An 18,463-nucleotide genomic window follows, 5' to 3' on the forward strand; every position below is an offset into this window, starting at 1 on the left:
AATATATATTTTTCGATAGAAAAAAGTCTGTAGATCTTGATTTTTGTAGATAAAATAATTCTGTTAAATTTTTTTCTATAAAAATTTTTGGGCATTAATTTTTCTAATTTTTACTCTCAAATTTTATTGATAGAAAAAAAATACAACGAAGGAAAATGTAAAAATTTGTGCTCAAGAATTTCTATAGAAAAATAGAAACCTATTGATTTTTATCTATAAAATATCTGTCAAAAAATAGCACGATACACTGAGAGAAAGAAGTCTTTTAACAACATAAGATTCTCTTGTTCCGAGAAAATTGTCAAGTCTTTCGATAACTCCATATAGTTTACGTTATATCTAGAATTTAATGAATTGTGAGAATTCACACTTTTCAGATCTGATCACTCATCATCTCCAACTGAGGAATTCTTGTTTCAATTGCACGACGAATATTTTTATTATTAATTCATGTGCATAGAAGATCTCAAGAGTTGTCCTCTTTCTACAAGATAATCTTGATGACGCGGAGTTTTTCAACTCACTGTCGAGTATCTATCTAATCCTCTATATTCTGATCCTCGCCACAGACGTTGGTCCTGCTACCACTGATTTTTTATTTTATAAAGAATTTTTTCAACTCCTTATTGGATTTAACAAATTTTCTCATAGACATCTGACTGTGCCCTATGCTCATTCATTTGACATTTCTGACTTGGTTTTTTTTCATTTCTCTTTATTTTTAAAACTTTCTACTGTTCAATAAGAATCAAACAAAACTTTTCCTTGGCACATTTGTTTTACAAAAAACATTTGTTTTCGTTTTTTCAGGACTTCAATAAATTTTCCTCGAGAATGCGCTAGGTGTTTCTATCAAATTTTTCAAAACATGCGACCCCACGTAGATAATCATAATCATTACTCATAAAAAAAGTGAAACGAGAAATGGGGGAGTGCCACGGCGAAGGACAGAGCGAGAGTGGGGTAATTGAATGAAGTGGGATAGCCACCGAGAACTTGAGATCCGCAGTATTACTAAAGTCGATCAGCTGTCGTACTGTTTACATTTGTCGGCGATCGCCGAGGTATACGTACAGTGGGGCCTACGGCCTATGGCCAGTCTTTTACCGCCCGTCGTACAGTTGCAACCGCCACGCGAGTCAGAACCGAAAACCCGGTGATTCGTCTCTCTCCGGTTGTGACATAAATAAAAATAAATATTGCTGTTATATTGTGAATTGGATTAATCATCGTGAAGGAGGGAGTAGGTGGTGATCCGTGCAACAGGTACTCAAATGCTGCGTCGACCAATCAGGTGGATGCCAGCGATTTTGGAGCGACTTGTAAGCAACTGCCAAATACTACAAAAATGAAACGAAACAGAATGGAACAAAGAGTGAGAGAATTTCCGAATGAATGCCAAGTGTCTGTGAATCCGTTACAATTCTTCATTCTCTAACTCTTAATATTTTCTGACAATCTCGGAGTTCGGATGAATCACAAAACATTAGTGTGAAATTACACTCCGCCACATCAACTCGTAAACAAAGATGTGTTATTCATTATCATGAGATATCTCTAATTATCACGACGGCACCAATCATTACCGAAACTTTTCATTTTCGGGGACGTGAGTCACCTTAATGATGGAATGAATAATATTTACATGTTATCAATAAATATTAACATTAATTGATATTATTATTTCAATAAGACTCGTATAAATTCCTATTCCGCAAAATTAAATCAGCAAAACCGAATGATTTCCCTGAAATGTTTACATCATTACCCAAAACACTATCACAAATATTTCAATACCCATTACATTCTTCACCTTATAAAATTGTTATCTTATCGTACACACGGACTGGCACTCCATTCATAATTATTTTAACCGACAACCTTGCATTGGGACACCGGACTCTTCAAAAGCCTCATTTATTTCCGGAAAAAAACCCTATTGTCAATGTTGAATAGTACTTTCGTCATTATTTTCCTCAATTCACTTCCACATGTCTATTTCCTTCATGTTGACCATTGGCCGCGAGGTAAAAATATACGGGGACGTTGTATCGATTGTTGTCGGAGCGTAAAGGGAGCAGAACAAGGCGGAAGGGCGAGTGTACACTAATTCTGGTCGATACCTTTATCGAATTAAGAGTCGAGTCATGAAAAGCATTTCCAGGAAATTGAAAAAAATTCGAATGAGTTGTTGGTCGCTCGCTTCGCTCGTTCCCACTGCAGGTAGGTTGAAGTGGGTCTAATCTATTACGGATCGAACCAATAATTTCCCGAGCAATTTGTATTTTTCTGTTTATTAGAAAAAAAAACATAAATTTTGAAATTTTCATCCGAATAACAAGAAAATGGCTGAGAGTAATGAGAGATGTCGATTTTACTCAGAATCCACTCAAAATCAAATTACATGTAGATATATCGATCGTACAAAAACAAGTCGAGAATAATCCCCCACAGATGAAAATAATCAATAAAATGACGATACTTGACTTTTTAGAAAAAATGATTTTTGCATGAATTGCTCTGTACCAAGACGTATTGAATCGATCGACGCAAAATTTTATACGAAAGTGGGACCCAATAATACTAATTAGTAGCCAGAATCTCAGATGTTTATTCCAAGTTTTACGCGTATTATGGAACGCCACATTAACTGTCAATTGAAAAAAATAGAAAAACGCAAATATCTCGAAAACTTTGTATGAACGGGTATTCATATTTTTATTGGTCTTGATAGGGGGCGGCAAGACGAGTATTTTGAAAGAAAAATAAAATTAATCAGTAGTTAATTAAGATCAGTAGTTTGGGAGATATTGGACAAAATAGTTTTTCACAAAAGGTAAATATTTTCTAAACCACTTGGCCGATTTCGCCTACTCATATTCCAAATGAATTCCTCTATTGGAATAATCCATGGGAATAAAAATACAGAATTGTCCGAAAAATTCAGAGAATGAGAAATAATACGACCTCGGAATAAGCAAAAGATCTCTCGCAAGAGCATGATCCCTGCATACCGAGGTGGATTATGCAATGGCCCCGATCTCGGTGAATCGCTGTCGATACCAGCCTGACTTTTACGTAATAACAGATTGTAGTCGTAAGTGAGATTCGTCACTGGTCAATGATCGAATGAATTGACATGAGTAAAAGTAGGAAGCAATTGAGCATTTCTTCGCGTGACCTTTTACCGTATGATAGTGATATATGGGGAGTTAAGTGGAATTTGTTGAGGAGGGAAATTGTAGTTACGCATTGTTAGATAAGGCGTGATATTAATAAATCAAGTGGAGTTGAACGTTGGCTCGGTTTAGCGCGCCTGACCCATTGCTCTGGGTGTGAGCAGGAGATACTTTGTAATCTGGCCAATGTCTGTGTGTCACTTTGGGTTGTAGAGACTTGGGAGTTCATTCGGAGATGGGTGAACGGTTTTTGAGTTTTCCTCCCGGAGGTTTGAATGTCCCGGGTGATCTGCGCGGATTCCGATGCACCTGTTGCTTGGTACGGGTTTTTAGAGACTGGCGGATACGAGGGGCCATTCATTTGTAATACATTGGAAAAAAATGTGAATTCTGACGAGAGACACTTTTTTTGTTAAGTTGGAAAGAGACGTTAATCCACAATCCATAGGGTAGACTTTACCTTTAGTTTTCATTAATTGCCAAAGGTTGGAAATCAGGATTGATCAATCGGAAATCACGGAATTTCCATGATTTCTACGTAATTTTCAAACAATTACACCGGTAAGTGGCACCATGAATTTCATCGATATACTCTGTGTTTTGCTGAAAAAACTTCGATAAACGTTCCATCGAAATTGATCGGCTGATTATTTCTATGCATTCCGATACCTAACTGCGGATTTTGATAATAAGACTTGATGCAACCGGGCCTTTACATATTTATTCATTTAAGCGAATGGAAAAAGGTGATAAAAATGATTTAACAAATGTCACACCATTAAATGATGTAAAGCATTTTTTTTCAGTTTTTCTGGTCGTTGGTCATCGTATTCCGACGTATAGAGAATGACATGTTGCGTATCACAGTGATTTTATTGCGATTTTTCAATAAATTGACTGCCCAAAGGGAAATTTTCACTTGCGCTTTGCAATGAAAAAGATTGAATTCTTCCATTCTACAGAATAGTGAGACGAGACTCCCGTGACACGTTGATTTCCACCCATTTCCGTTTCGTTTCACACGACAACCAGTTGTCAATGCAAAACAATTAGTAAACTTCCCCAATTCTTCAATGATTGTCTCTCGCAACAAATAGTCAATTTTTTTTCTGAATTTTCCGTGTGGAATTCCCTAAGTTTTTAACAAGAGCCATTTCCACTTCAGAGAACCCGTCGTTACAAAGTCACATACTCAGAAAAAAGTTTCTAGTTTTCAGAATCGATGTACTAAATTTAAGAAACTCGTGGTTCTCGAAGTTATGGTTCTAAGAATAAGAAACCGGTTATTTCATCTCAGTAAAAAAATTCCTTAGAGAAAAGTCTTTAAATCGAGAACCATTGGGTTCTAAACCTGTCAGTAGGTGTCAGTAGGTGCGCTATGGAAGTTTGTCTCACAAAAATTTTGAAGGTATAGAAAAAATACCTTAAAATTGTAAACATCGAAAGAAACCTTTAGTATATGCCTCAAGTAACTATACTGCGTTCTCCTGGCGCAAGAAACTCCCTTAAAACAGAAATGTTCAATTTTCTCCGGTGGACACATCGTTAAAAAAATCGAAATCATTTAGTACCGAATTCTTAAAATATTTCTACCCTAGAATTTAAGAACTTTCAAATTTTCAATTTTCAATTTGGTCCATAGTTGAATGGAGTGCGAAATATATGCTCGGTATACAGTTCCACTTCCATTGCAACCTTTCCAATAGCAGAAAAATATCTTCATCGGTTATTATTGGTTATTTTATCAGCCTCCACGTTTATGGGTATACCGCCCAGAGTTTCTATAGGGCTGCTAGACTCTGCAGCTAGAGGGCGGTCAAGTGACAGCTCGATTGTTTGGGGTAGTCGCGGGCCACTGGATCATCGGGTAAATTCAGAATAATTTATTATTATTCACGTGAAATCTTTCTGAAAATGAAGCCAAAGAATGGAAACGAAGGATGAAAATAGAAAAAATTTTCACGTTTCAGATTTTTTCTCATCCATTCCTATAAAAATTGCAGGAAAACGATTCCCTACTGCGGATTATGTGAATTGTTCTGTAATTTTTACTGCATATTTCTCTCCGTAAAGGGGGACAAATCATGAAATTTCAGATTTTACTGAAAAATTTATGGAATTTCAAATTTTCTAACAGCATTGAAAGATAAGAATTCCTTAACCTTTCTGAATGTTTAATGAAATCATGAACATTCAGTGGCGAATTACGATGAATTTTCAATTAATTTAAATTTCAAGAACATATTTACCGGATTTTTCCTGATTTATACTAATTTTCAGGGAAGAATTGAACTTATATTCACAGTTCTCATTGATTTTTCCATGAAATTCTGAATTTTCAATTACGAAACTCCTTGAAATTTCAGTGGAATTAACAAGTGATAAAAATTTCCGAAATGTGTACCGACAATTTTAGACAAAAATTCTAATCCCCTAGTTTATGAGCCACTAAATCCATTTTTCCTCGCAAAATTTTCCAACAAACAAATTAAGTTAAACAAAAGCGTTTAAAAGTTCTACTTGTAGGGGTGATACTTCCGAACGGAATGAGGAAAATAGGTTTTGTGCGATAAGAAGAATTATGAATTCGTTTCAAGAATTGTGTGAATGGAGGTCAGTAAGCTCCAAGGTTAAGAGATAATCCGTGATAAATATACTAATTGGTTTGAGTGATAAGAGGTGAGTGAATTTTGCAAGTAAATTGGGAAAATTTAGCAAACTTAGTTGGTTAAAAGTTTTGTCATGAAAACACGTACGTATCTCTGACATTCAGTAGATAATTCGGCTTTATCATATACCTAGTCACTTACGAACACTATTAAAAAATCATTGAATGTTTATCTTCATCGACCATAATATCAATTTTCATGGATATCTGGAAGTAAAAAGTGATAAAACGTTTTAGGCCGATATGGCTGATTTCAATTGTTGGATTATCTCGATATTAAGCGATGTTATGGAAAATAACCAGAAAACTGTTTTTTTAGAAAATTCCCTTACCTACAAAAATGTTTTCCGATATTGTTTGCTTCCGAATGGAAGCTTTATCCTCTTTCAAATTCAAGTTTTCCATTTTTTGAGTTATATCGAGCCAGTCCTTTTTCATAAAGTTGATTGACAATAAATGATTGTTTTGATTGTTAACTTTTTATTCGCCTTGTGATCAATCAATGATTTCCATGACTACGAGGATGTTATTGTGCGTTACAGCGCTCACTTGAAGGTGATCGCGCGCGGTAGCGCGCATGATTGCCTAGTATGATCTAAAAAGTCCGAAATAGTACATTACATGCCTGAGCCTTGGAAACAGATCACCGCCCCCTACGTGCAAGATGGCCTTCCGAGTCGAAGGCGAGGATGGCAAGCACGTGGGGGAGGGTGATATGTTTTCCATGGCGAGATGTGTATATTAATTTTCAAGTCCCGTGATATAAAAATGCAATTTTTAGATCTCGTCCGTACGTGTGTGGATGTGTGTAGGGGAGACCGGGGCAAAGCGGGGTAGCTAAAACAAAGAGGCAGGTGTCAGAGCTTCTATCATACTGATATTGCTTTTTAGCAATCACAATTCACATTCTAAAATGATCAACTCGCGTCTCCAATGTATTATAGTTGGGAGCACAGTGGGATAGTGTCCAAAAACTTTAAAATAATTATAAATATTGTTTCTTTGTTTTTTACCTTCCAATCTCTAAAAAACGACAGAAAAACTCTGAAATCGGTAGGGTTTTAATCAAAATACCCAATATAACGGTCAATCTTTTTTTTTCAAATGTAGGTATTGTCACATGTAGGCATTGAGCCCTATCAATCGCCATTAATTAAAATTTATTTCATCTATTCCTTTTTCTAATTGTCTAATTTCTCCGAAAATCAGTAGTCCCATCGTTAATTAAAAAAATGTTCTGAACTGATTGAATAATGGCTTGAAAAATTTGTTTTAATGTCCTTTTGACCGAGTTCGAAGATGAAGGTGATTGTAATAATCGCTATTTTGAATTATTTGAAAATTGCAAAATTTTTGTATTTTTTGAAAATCTGAATTCCGGGGATATCTTTGAATATCATCCTTTAAATGAATTTACTCATCGTTTAAAATATTAGTTTTAATGCCATTAAGTCGAAGTTAAAAGATGATTACGATAGCTATATTGATTGATTTGTTTTTTATGATTGTTGACAATTTCGAATTTTTTATGAATTTCCCTGAAAGTGAGCGTTGTGATGGTATCTTCAAATGTGATGTTCCAAATTCACTTAAGTATGTGTAAATAAAATTTTTCTATTACTATTTTATCGAAGGGCTGAGGGGAGAGATGAAGCTGTAAAAAAGGCAATCGGTTGTATAGAAGAAAGGAATAATAAGAATAATGATGATGATAACATTCAAATAATTGAAAATCGGACAAAATGAGGTAAAAGGAAATCTTATTGAATTTAATAAAATGAAATAAACAATAAATTATACATGATAGAAGGAAATGATGTGCAAAATACCCATTGGGAAGCATGTTATTAATTTATTAGCTAAAATAACTGTACTATATGCAATACGAGAGCAATTTTTCGCTTGTTTCTATAAACATTCATTTCTTAGATGATGACCAATTCAATAGATAATTCATACTCACAATTCCCCAAGTTACTTACGAACTTTATCGAAAATTTATTAAGCGCTGTCATCTCTATCAGAATTGTTTTTTTCGATGTTTCTAAATACCCTAATAAATTTTTATCATCTGGTAAAGACGTTACAAACAGTCTGAGTCAATATTACTATCGCTAATTGCTGAATTATCGCGGTACAAAGTGACTTTACAAAAAATAACCAGAAAACATTTTTTTCAGGGGCTTCTCCAATCAGCGAAAAATTGTTTTGACAATTCTTTCTCGGTCCATTTTTCCCTATAAAATGCCCCATTTATCCAAACATTAATCAAACGCTCAATTTAATCACAATCGCTCTACTCGATGTTTTAATATATTCTTACTAGTTTTTTTTTCAAATATAGTTTGTATCATCTAATATTGAAGCAGTCAAACAGTAGGATTTTTATCAAATGCTGAATGGACTCTATAACAAGTAACTTCGTGAAATCAATTTAATCAAATTACGCTGAATTTTCAATGAACTGAACATTCAAGAATTTATTCACATAAATTTTTATGATTTATGTCAGTTTTCATGGGCTGATTAGGTTGAAAATACGAGACGAATAGTGAATTTTTTTTGTTGGCCCGCGAAAATTTACTGAACGTTAGGGTAATTTATGCTGAAACTTTAAAATTTATCCTGAATTCCATGAAAAATTATCCCAGTGAACGTGAATAGTTCAATATTGCATATAATTGTTCTGTAACGGAGAATGATTTATTAAAAAATTCACGTTTATTCTTTCCCATGACCTTCAGATGGGTGTAAGAAAAAAAATACCGGTGTGGGAAATTTTGCTGTACAGGAGGAAAATTTTTACATCCGTAGATGTGCTTTTTATCGAACGAATCTTAAAATATCCTCCACAGACAGGTAATTTTTCATTACAAAAAAAAACTAAATTAGCTGTGTAGGACCCCAATTTCAAAAAAATAACTCGTAATTGCTATTGTACACTTTTTTCAACAATTTTGGAACAAAAACCTTTGTAGTTCAAAAATTGGAGGCACTGGACTATTTTCAATACTTCAAGCGTGTGCGGGGCAAACGAATAATAAATTTTTTTTTTTTTTGCACTAATTATTCTTTTGTAGACACACAATCGATATTCAATGCATGATAAATTTCGCTCCTATAGCCCGCGAATTTTAAAACTCATAGTAGTCTCTAGTCTTAAAAAATCCGCAGTAAAGCTGCGAAATTTTTCAATAGAATCAGCAAAACATTAGTCGAATTTTCCACAAAAGTTCAGTAGAAATCCAATCAAATTTTCTGGCTAATTCGCAGGATTCTTCTGTACAATTTTTCATGCATGTGGAAGACCTCTCGAAATGTTTTCATAAGCCCACTCATTTCCCACACAATCACCCATTCACCAGCAATTTCCCATCAAACCTGACAAATGTCACCACTCGATAACTAAAATAATCCATGTAAAACGATACGCTATGATAATCATTCCAAGCAATTGCGCAAAGTGAACGTACGAGTAAGTCCTTTCGCCCCAAAGTTTCCTTGACCCAACCTATCAGGTTCAAACTTCCTCGGGAAAACACTGTTTCTCATAGACATGTCTCCACTCTACCCCGCGTAACTATTTAATGTCCAATACACAGGTTATTCGGTATTGCCTCTGACTGAGCCTCCGGGCACATCTCCGATATTTACCAAAAACCCCTGGTATGTATCGAATATCGATAACGAAATTGTTTGAAACAGTAAAACTGTCTGAGAATGGAAGCCTCAGTGGCCTTTGCATGAGGTTTTATTTGGAGCATATACATATTGAATCGTTCGGTTTAATCAGGAAGTAGTTGTTTTATTTTTTCTGCAACGTTGTTATCCCAATGGGAGAAATTCGATAGTTATAGCTGACGTCTGGAGATTGGGCAGGTTGACGCCATTCGGTCGAAGAGAGTTTCTCGAATAACAATTTATCATCATTATATCTCATTTTTTGGATCAGTTTCAAACTTTCGATTTCATTCATCATGCTATTTGTGTAGATCTCGTGTAGATTTCCAATTTGATATTCGTCATTTGTTTAGACTAAAGTTCTCGGATTGCGCCGCCAAGGAATCAATACTCACGAATGTTTATTCTATAGTGCGGCGAACCCTGCGAATAAAACCGTCTTTGTTCCAATCAGATGACGATTATGATATTTCTTCTACATACCTTCTCGTAATTTTATCTCAGGGGACTTATTACTTAACCGTCAATCACTCGCGCTCGGCCGCCAGCCTTCATCCGTCACGCTGTTAGCGCAGCGGCGCAGCGCCGCTGGGTTAAACTGAGCACGCTGTTGCCACGTTGGCGCTTACCACTATGCACGCATTTCAAGTGTGGCAGTAAATGTAGCAACACTGTCGCTTGAGCGGTCGACAAAAACTCGCACTGGGCGATGCGGCGCCGCTTTTCTGTCCCTTCGACGTATCGTTTTTTTGAACTAAACACATTTCCCGATAAAAAAACCAACAACGCCATCGATTAATAAAAGGATTGAACTAGGAACTCTATTTTTTTCAGAATTTTTAAGTGTCGAGAAACACGCTTAAGTTAAAAAAAAAATGAAAACGGCTGACGCCGCGCTTATTGAGCGAATGATCGAGGGTTACGGTAATATATGAGGTATTCCATGCCAAATGAGTCAACGGCTAACCCGCACCCTCTTGAAAATTGATGGCGATTTTTTCTACGATTAGGAGGCTTGCAAAACTATCTCTCAAATTTTTTCAGATTTTTTTGACAGCCCAATTCGGAAATATGATTTTTTTCAAATTGTTCTATTTTTTTACAATAACTCGAGTTCTACTCACCCGATTTCGATTTATTAGGGGGCAAAATTTTCTATTTTTCACTACCTATAAGAATGTTTTTTTTTCCATTTTTTGCAATCTTTAGATGCTCGAAACTTCGACGAGAGTAAAAAATTTATCCATCAAATTTTCATTGACACTGACGATAATTTTTTTCATTATGCATAAAATTGTTATTCACTTTTTTCTGACGTTTTTTAATTGTTTTCTACATTTTAATCCTCTCTTTAATCTCGAAAAATTCATTTTCACATAAGACTGTGTTATTTTGCCTGTTGAATCAATTATCATCAATAATACTAGACTGCTAATGGAGCACAAATGTAACCAAAAAGTTTTTATTCATATCAACTTGCGTTTGGAATTTATTTCAGATTTTCATCTTCAAAATTTAAGTAATGTTTATACTACTTTGAAGAAAACATCAGAACACATTTTGTATGATAAACTTCAGAAACTATAAAAAATTCTCCGACATTTCTTTCCAAATTCACCGCCGTCCAAAATATTTTCAAAATGAATTTCTCTTACTAATTCATTCGAGATCCAGGAAATTTATTCTCCCATTTTTCCATTTTCTGTCCACACAAATGGCTGATGCATTCTCATCCATCCACACCTCGGAAAGGATGTGGAAACAGTGACGTCACGGTCTGATAGTAGGCAAAAGTTACATAAAACGTAACCGGCGCCTTTTGTGGATATCCACACCCTTGGTTCCTGTAAACTTCTACGTGATATCATTTGAACCAGGAAGAAAGTGTGGCCCTGCCGTGTATATACATATATGTACACAGATGGCGGGAGGGGGGGGGGTGACGTGAAAAAGACAAGATAAAACCCAACAGCTGTTGCGATACCTTCTTCCTCTTTTCCCCTTTCTTCTATTTTTCTTTCAAGAATTACGGAAAATCGGATCTCTTTTCACTCGGAATACATCAGGATCAGTGCTCCCGGGCTCCATTCGTTCCGTTTCAATTGCCCCGATATTGAATTGCTAAACAGGAAAGACTCGAGGAATTTCTCCTCTAGAAACAATCGGGTTTGATGCTCTCGAGAATGGGGAAGTAAATTTTTTTCTTGCATTTCTAGCTGATATTAAAATAGAGAGAAAATTAAATAATGAAAAGATTATCGTAATGGAAATGAAGGTGATGTTTTGTTGACGAATGTTATGAATGCTGTGACGTCTGGTGAGTGTCAGCCTGGCGAATGGAGAGAGGGGAGGGCGGATTTGAGACACGTGAGTGCACTGGCACTACTCATTACACTCTCAACAAGTCAAGAAGTTTATTTATCACAGGGAACCATGCCGAGCGCGAGGCCACTGGCTGCGATAACGTAGAAGGTTTTTGTTCAAATTCTTATTGATAACTCTGGGGGAATTACTGATTTTTAGATGTGACGAATTAATTATCGAACACTTGGAATATTACGAATTAATCATTATATTCGATTTAGTGGTCAGTACAATTTTGACAATTTTTGGCTCGAATCTGGTATATTTCTTGAAAATTTTTTAGAAATTTTGGCAGTGTTTATTTACAAGCTCTACGATAACTTTGACCATGGATATATTGGAGATCGTAGACCCTCAACTACTACTTCTCAAATTAAAGACCCATCGAGTCAATTGATAAGTGATATGCAGACAGTAGACTAGTAAATTTTCTCAAAATATTAACTCGAATACGAATATCAGCCTAGATTAACGTACGAGATGTATCGAACTGTGGTTCCTTTTCTGAAACAGACACATTTATGTAAACTACATAATCTAGTCACTGTTGATTGTTAAATTAACTTTTTGATGAAATGAATATAATTTTGAACCATTGAAATTTAGAGTCAAGGGGACATGAAAATGGAAAAATACGAGGTATGAAACACCGTGATATTTCTGGAATACAATTCGTCTCGGGGAGCTCAAATTTGAATTGTCCACATCAATTTCACTAGACTAAACGCAAATAAAAGATGAAATAAACAGTTTTTTATATTTTATATGAACGTTTTCTCAACAATATTCATATTTGTCTAATGAGGATTGTCTAGGAGTCTCCCCTGGTTGGAAAATCATCCTTAGAATCCTCAGCACTATATTTCGATACCCGCTCCTGCTTCGGGCCCCAAAAAAACATTCACATCTTGTCTGACATCTCTGCTATGAACTCTGGAATGGAACTCTGGAAGTAGAGTTCAATACCAGAGTTGCGACAACATTGTCCAGTGGGATCTAGGAGTCTCCTCCGGTTAGAAAATTGTCCCTAAAATCATTTGCACTATATTTCGGCACTCACTCCTGCACTCGGAGCCCATTAGACAAATATGAATATTGTTGAAAAAACGTTCATATAAAATGTAAAAAACTATTTATTTCATCTTTTATTTCCGTTTAGTCTAGTAAAATTGATGTGGTACCAGATGTGATCCAGACATATTAAGAAGGTGTTTCATACCTCGTATTTTTCAAATGGCGTTAGGTATTTTAATTAATTTTCTTTGCACGCGATCATAATTCTGAATACTGTATTCTAATCCTCTTATCTTTAGAATCGCGAAGAATCTTCAATCTAAATATTTTTATAGCAACAGTGAGCTCTCAATAATCTCTCAATAATCAATTAATCTTTATTATTGAAATGATTCATTTGTCAGTGATAGGGACCACAGCGCCGGGATTAGTTAAAAAGGGAGAGAAAAATGTCATGTGAATGTTTCATTGGTGATAAGTACTTCTCGTTTCTTTTGTATACTGTCGATTTTCGAGGCGGGCAATCGACAATATTATTGCAATTTTTCTATGAAATATTCATATTTTTTACCAATGCCCGTAAAATTTGCGAAAATTTCCACAGAATTTAAAAATGAATTCAACGAAATTTTCTGCCAAATGGCGTTAGGTATTTCAATTAATTTTCTTCATACGTGGATCACCTCTTTATCACGTGTACCGCCAGATAATTCTGAATATTTTATTATAATCCTATTATCTGTGGAATTGCGAAGAATCTTCAATCTAAGTAATTTTATAGCAAGACCGATCTCTCCTTGATCCACAAATTGTACCCATCACCGATAATAAATTAATCTAGAGTATTAAAACGATTCATTTGTCAGTGATATAGACGACAGCGACGGGATTAGTTAAAAGGGGAGAGAAAAATGTCGTGTGAATGTTTCATTGGTGATAAGTACTTGTCACTTCTTTTGTATACTGTCGATTTCCGAGGCAGGCCGTGAATGCGCTACAGCTGTCGACGTCGGCTATTAGGGTCAGTCACAAGAGGTCTGTTGATTGCTGTCCAAGGCTCCTACTGTTTAGGCATTTCGTGGCTCACCACCCTGTACGTGGGTCGCTAGCCAATGAGCTGTTTTACATTTTTCCACCGAGTATAGCAGTGAATTTTATCAATTAATTTCACTCACTCGTCAAATTGAAGAAACAATTGCGAAAGTTCGCAGGGGAATTCAATGAGCAGAAAAAATAGTGCGTATGTGAGCGTAAAGCATGTGAGAAAGTAAATTGCTCATCATTCTCCAAAACTTTGGCGTTTGGTATTATCGGCGTTTGCAAATTTAATATATGCTTGTTTTCTTCACATCTTCTTCAACATTTAATGTTAAGGATAATCGGGGGAGGAGTAGGATATTCCAAAAAATACAGCCAATTTTATGAAGATTTTTTCACACATTATTGAATCCATTCAGACACCGTTTGCAAAATTTGAGAAACCCCAGAAACAGAGCAACAAAAATGATTTGTAATGTTGCTGCTTATACGTGAGGTTAATTTCAGTATTTTTTTCATAGTGCCCAGTGATCGATAATGTACGGGAAATGCACGTGGTATCGATCCGATTCGATAAATATTATCATGATGAATATTTTCATACCAAAAAATGTTCATTTGATGTAGTAGTTTTCGAGATATTGAGAAAAGAAAAAATTTTCGGAATCGCTGACTCTCAAAAAATACTGGACCGATTAAGCTGAGAGTTCACCCAGATGTGCTCGCAAATAATACCAATTGAGAGGCAAAATTTGAAATGATTATTTATGATTTTAGTCCTTTTTTGTCAAGACTAAGTACTTGGATATCCCACACGGAAAAAAAAAAAATAAAATATATGGTTTATATATTTTTTGATGGGGCACCCTTAATGTGGTACATAGTTGTCACTTGAAGCAAACTGTATTATAATTTTCTATATTCTCCCTGTGCAATAACACTAACTATTATTGACATTCAATCATCTGAGAGTTATTCAAAATAACTATGCTCACATCTTAATTATAATCCCATCTTAAATAATACTAGTTTGAAGGGTGATATAGAATTCTGTGGTATAAGTCATGGTATTTACTGTCGGAATATAAAAAAATCTATTTAAAAATTATTTAGTTTATGTGGTTTTTGTAAATAATCCTCATTAAATTTTATTTATTTTCCCGTCTGATTCAATTGCCAATTGAATAAAAAAAAATTGCTTTTTGAAAAACATTGAACTACTTCATTCTCACGAATTCAATTCAATTGGAAATAGTAAGCATAAAATATCCGTGAGAAAATAGCACTCAACTGTTTCTATTTCAAGTTCAGATCGTTTAAACTCGTCATCGCTCACTGTTTACATTCAATTATAAAACCTCTGTCGGCGTTTTCCAATGACAAACAATCCTTCAACAGCGTGGAATTATCTGGAACCCATCATTGTTAGAATACTTTGGTAATAATCTTCGGATGAAAAATTCTACGAGCGTAGTAACACACTGGTGCGTGCAACCATGTTCAACTACGGTGTATTGCCACGGGATAAGTCGATAAACGCGCGCACTATACCAGATGAATTTTACGTTTTTTTCCATCCAAACAAAAGATTTTCACCACCTGCGTAGCATTGTCAGACTTTTTTTTTTCAGTTTGTATATTTTTTAGTATTCAAGTCATGCCGTGAAAAATTCTCCGGCTCTCAGGATGGAAAAAAAGAGAGAAAATATTGACGGGGGATTTTATGGTTCAGTGCCCGCAAGTATAAAATTTTTATTAAACTCGGAATGTTTGTTTTCTCAGGGGATTTGTTTTTTTTCATCAATACAAGGTTGAAAAAAGGTTTCTAGGTTTTCATTGCACATTTGATATTTATTTATTGAAGATTCAATAGCGTAGAGAATATTGCTGAGAAATTTTCAATTTGATTTAATTAATTTTCACTATCTTTTAGAGGGTGAGGCTGCGGCTAAACGGATGGACTTTTTTTGATTGGGGGAATTTTCCTACATTTTCAATGTCACTATTTGTAATCCTCGTTATTATCATATTCTTAAACCGGAAAACTTGTTCTTTAATTGAGATAAAATATTCTGAATCTCGCAAACTCGTTGTGGAGCTCAGAAACTTTTTTTTTCTCTGTGAACCACAGAATCGATTTTTAAAAGAATTTTTTACTAAACCATTCAGTAAATATTAAACAAACGGGAAATAGTTCTCGTATAGTATAATTATATTTGCTAATGAATTGGTTGAAGATTTATATAATCGATCTTCAACGTATGAAAAGTCTCACTCCAATACCCCACGACTTTTAAAACTCACAGTAGTCTCCCCTTAAGAAAATTCTCAGTTAAATAGCGAAACAAATAAAAATAATCTGCCCATCAATTTTGATCGGAAATTCTCATCGATGCCTCATCCCTATTTGCCAGTAGTACTATTCATTTTGTGATATTTAATCGATACAGGGAGAGAAATTCTTTAGAAAAATTCGAATGCAAATACTGGCAAAAATCATAATCAACCCTCTATGAAAAATTCTATTCTGCTGTTAAGGTAAAATTCCTGGGGCTTTATGGTAATATTTCTGGAGATTTCAGTGAAAAATTCCATTAAGTACGATAAAAATTGACGTGGTATCCCATAAAGTTTCTAGTGCCAACACGGGATTTTTTTCTGGCCGTTAATATTTCTCCGCGCATTTACGACCGTATGGTTGAATAAAAGCACTCTACAACAAATTTCTACAATCCTCTAACTGTGAAATAAAATTACTCCAGACATGAATTTATTCTGAAGATTTATTTCGTAAATAGAGCTCGATGCAACCCCCTCAGTGTAATTTGGTACTGAAGATTCATGTTTTGATTATAAATTCGAGTAATGATTCAATGTTCTTCAGCTTACAACTCAAAAATTCAAACTTTCATTGATTTTTCAGTGAAATAAGCAATTTCATGACTGATCTCCCTAAATCAAATTCCATGTCACTCCTCATAATTATTAGTCAACTGACGATAAAGTTTCAATTTACTTCTTACAGTGACTAGTCTCAACGTTTAATCGTTTTTCCATTGTTGATCGATAACTGGACTAGATTTTACAGCCCCTTATGAAGTAAAGAGGCCGTCCAAAAATTGCAACACGTGTACATGTGTACACGGATGCGGGTTATTCAATTTACATTGGTTTCAGCATCAGTACCCTCACTAGACGATCATTGAATACTATGCTCCCCAAAGACAAGGACGAGTTCGTAAGCGCTGCGATATCTGTACTTACAGGTTTGTCATGGGGTTTCACTTGCGAAAAGTTTTGGACATCTGGCGACCACAGACGGAACTTAGACGGAGCGGGGTTTATAATTCTTCATGGCAATCATTTTCTCCCCAAGTGGAAATTGATTGATCAGGAGAGCCTGTTGATTCTCTTCTACATACGATACGGATTACGTCAGATGATGACGAATCGCGCTAATTGATTGCGTAGTTATTGAGAGATGTGAAAAATTATGTAATGCTTTTTTATTCCTGGATTGAAATCAGTAGTAATGGATAGATGTTATGAGTGGGAAATTTATGGACAGATAATGTTTTTGTCGTAGTAGGAATGAAAAAATCGGTTATTATATCATGAAAAACAGGATTTAAAAAAAAATGAAATTGTCACTGGCTTGGTTACACCAAAATTTTTACTAGTTGAGGTTGAAAAAATGGTTCTTTTGAATTAAATAAACCCTTTGTTTAGTTATTTCAAGGATATATTTGTTAGAAATGAATAAACTTGTTTACTTGTTTCAAGAAAAAGGATTTAATTATACCTTCTAAACAAAGAATTTATTCATTTCAAATGAAATTTCTATTAAATTTGAAAAAACAATTCATTTCTTGCAAATAAATCAACTTTGTTTGATTCCAACGAATCATTTTTCTGGATGTATTGATGTATCATCACATGTGTGCTAATAATATCACTAATTACGAAGTATTAAGTCGATATTCACGACCGAATGGCTGAATGAAAGCACCCTACGACGAATTCCTAAAATTGTTAAACTGCGGAATAAATTTGATCCAGACATTAATTTATTCTGAGGATTTATTTGACTACCAGAGCTTGGTCCTACCGGCTAACTGTCAAGCAAATAAACCCTAGGGTAAAATTTATGCTTGAAGTGAATTATATTTTAGGAATCATACTTTTTGAAAATTTAACCCGAGGAATATTTCTTTATTCAATCTGCAGTCTTATTTGAATTAACACTGATCTACCGCTGGGATTAATTATGTTTTGTTCTTGGGATAAATTTTAGATATTTCCCCTGGTAAACTAATTCATCGTAGTTCCAAATTGAAATTTTTTCTTAAGCGACGATTTTGTTAACTGAAGCTGGTGCAACCGGGCCTTATAATGAAATTTCTTATCACTTCAGGTAGAATAAATTAAGAATAAATAATTGTCACAGGCAGTCATAACAAGATGGTATTTAATTGAATAATTGGCACATCTTAATTGAATGTTTTAATATTGGATTATG

At 34.9% G+C, this 18,463-nt stretch overlaps 1 protein-coding gene and 1 non-coding gene across 3 annotated transcripts in view; one reads left to right on the forward strand and one right to left on the reverse strand.

The window, feature by feature from the left end:
- Positions 1–1,028: 1,028 nt before the first annotated feature.
- Positions 1,029–18,463, forward strand: part of LOC107048790 (V-type proton ATPase 116 kDa subunit a) — a 43,950-nt gene continuing 26,515 nt past the window's right edge. Inside the window, exon 1 of one of the 2 annotated variants that reach the window (XM_015272175.1) lies at positions 1,029–1,322. The gene's annotated coding sequence lies outside the window, so the exon portion shown is untranslated. Of the gene's footprint in view, positions 1,323–11,923; positions 12,001–18,463 lie in introns of those variants that run through there. The other variant, XM_015272178.1, reaches the window with a different exon arrangement.
- LOC114841742 lies at positions 17,053–17,179 on the reverse strand. The gene has a single exon (XR_003783200.1). It is a non-coding gene; the product is annotated as a U4atac minor spliceosomal RNA (small nuclear RNA).

The sequence above is a fragment of the Diachasma alloeum genome, unplaced genomic scaffold, assembly GCF_001412515.2.
Source record: "Diachasma alloeum isolate Michigan unplaced genomic scaffold, Dall2.0 Dall_scaffold_00197, whole genome shotgun sequence".
Lineage (NCBI taxonomy): Eukaryota > Metazoa > Arthropoda > Insecta > Hymenoptera > Braconidae > Diachasma > Diachasma alloeum.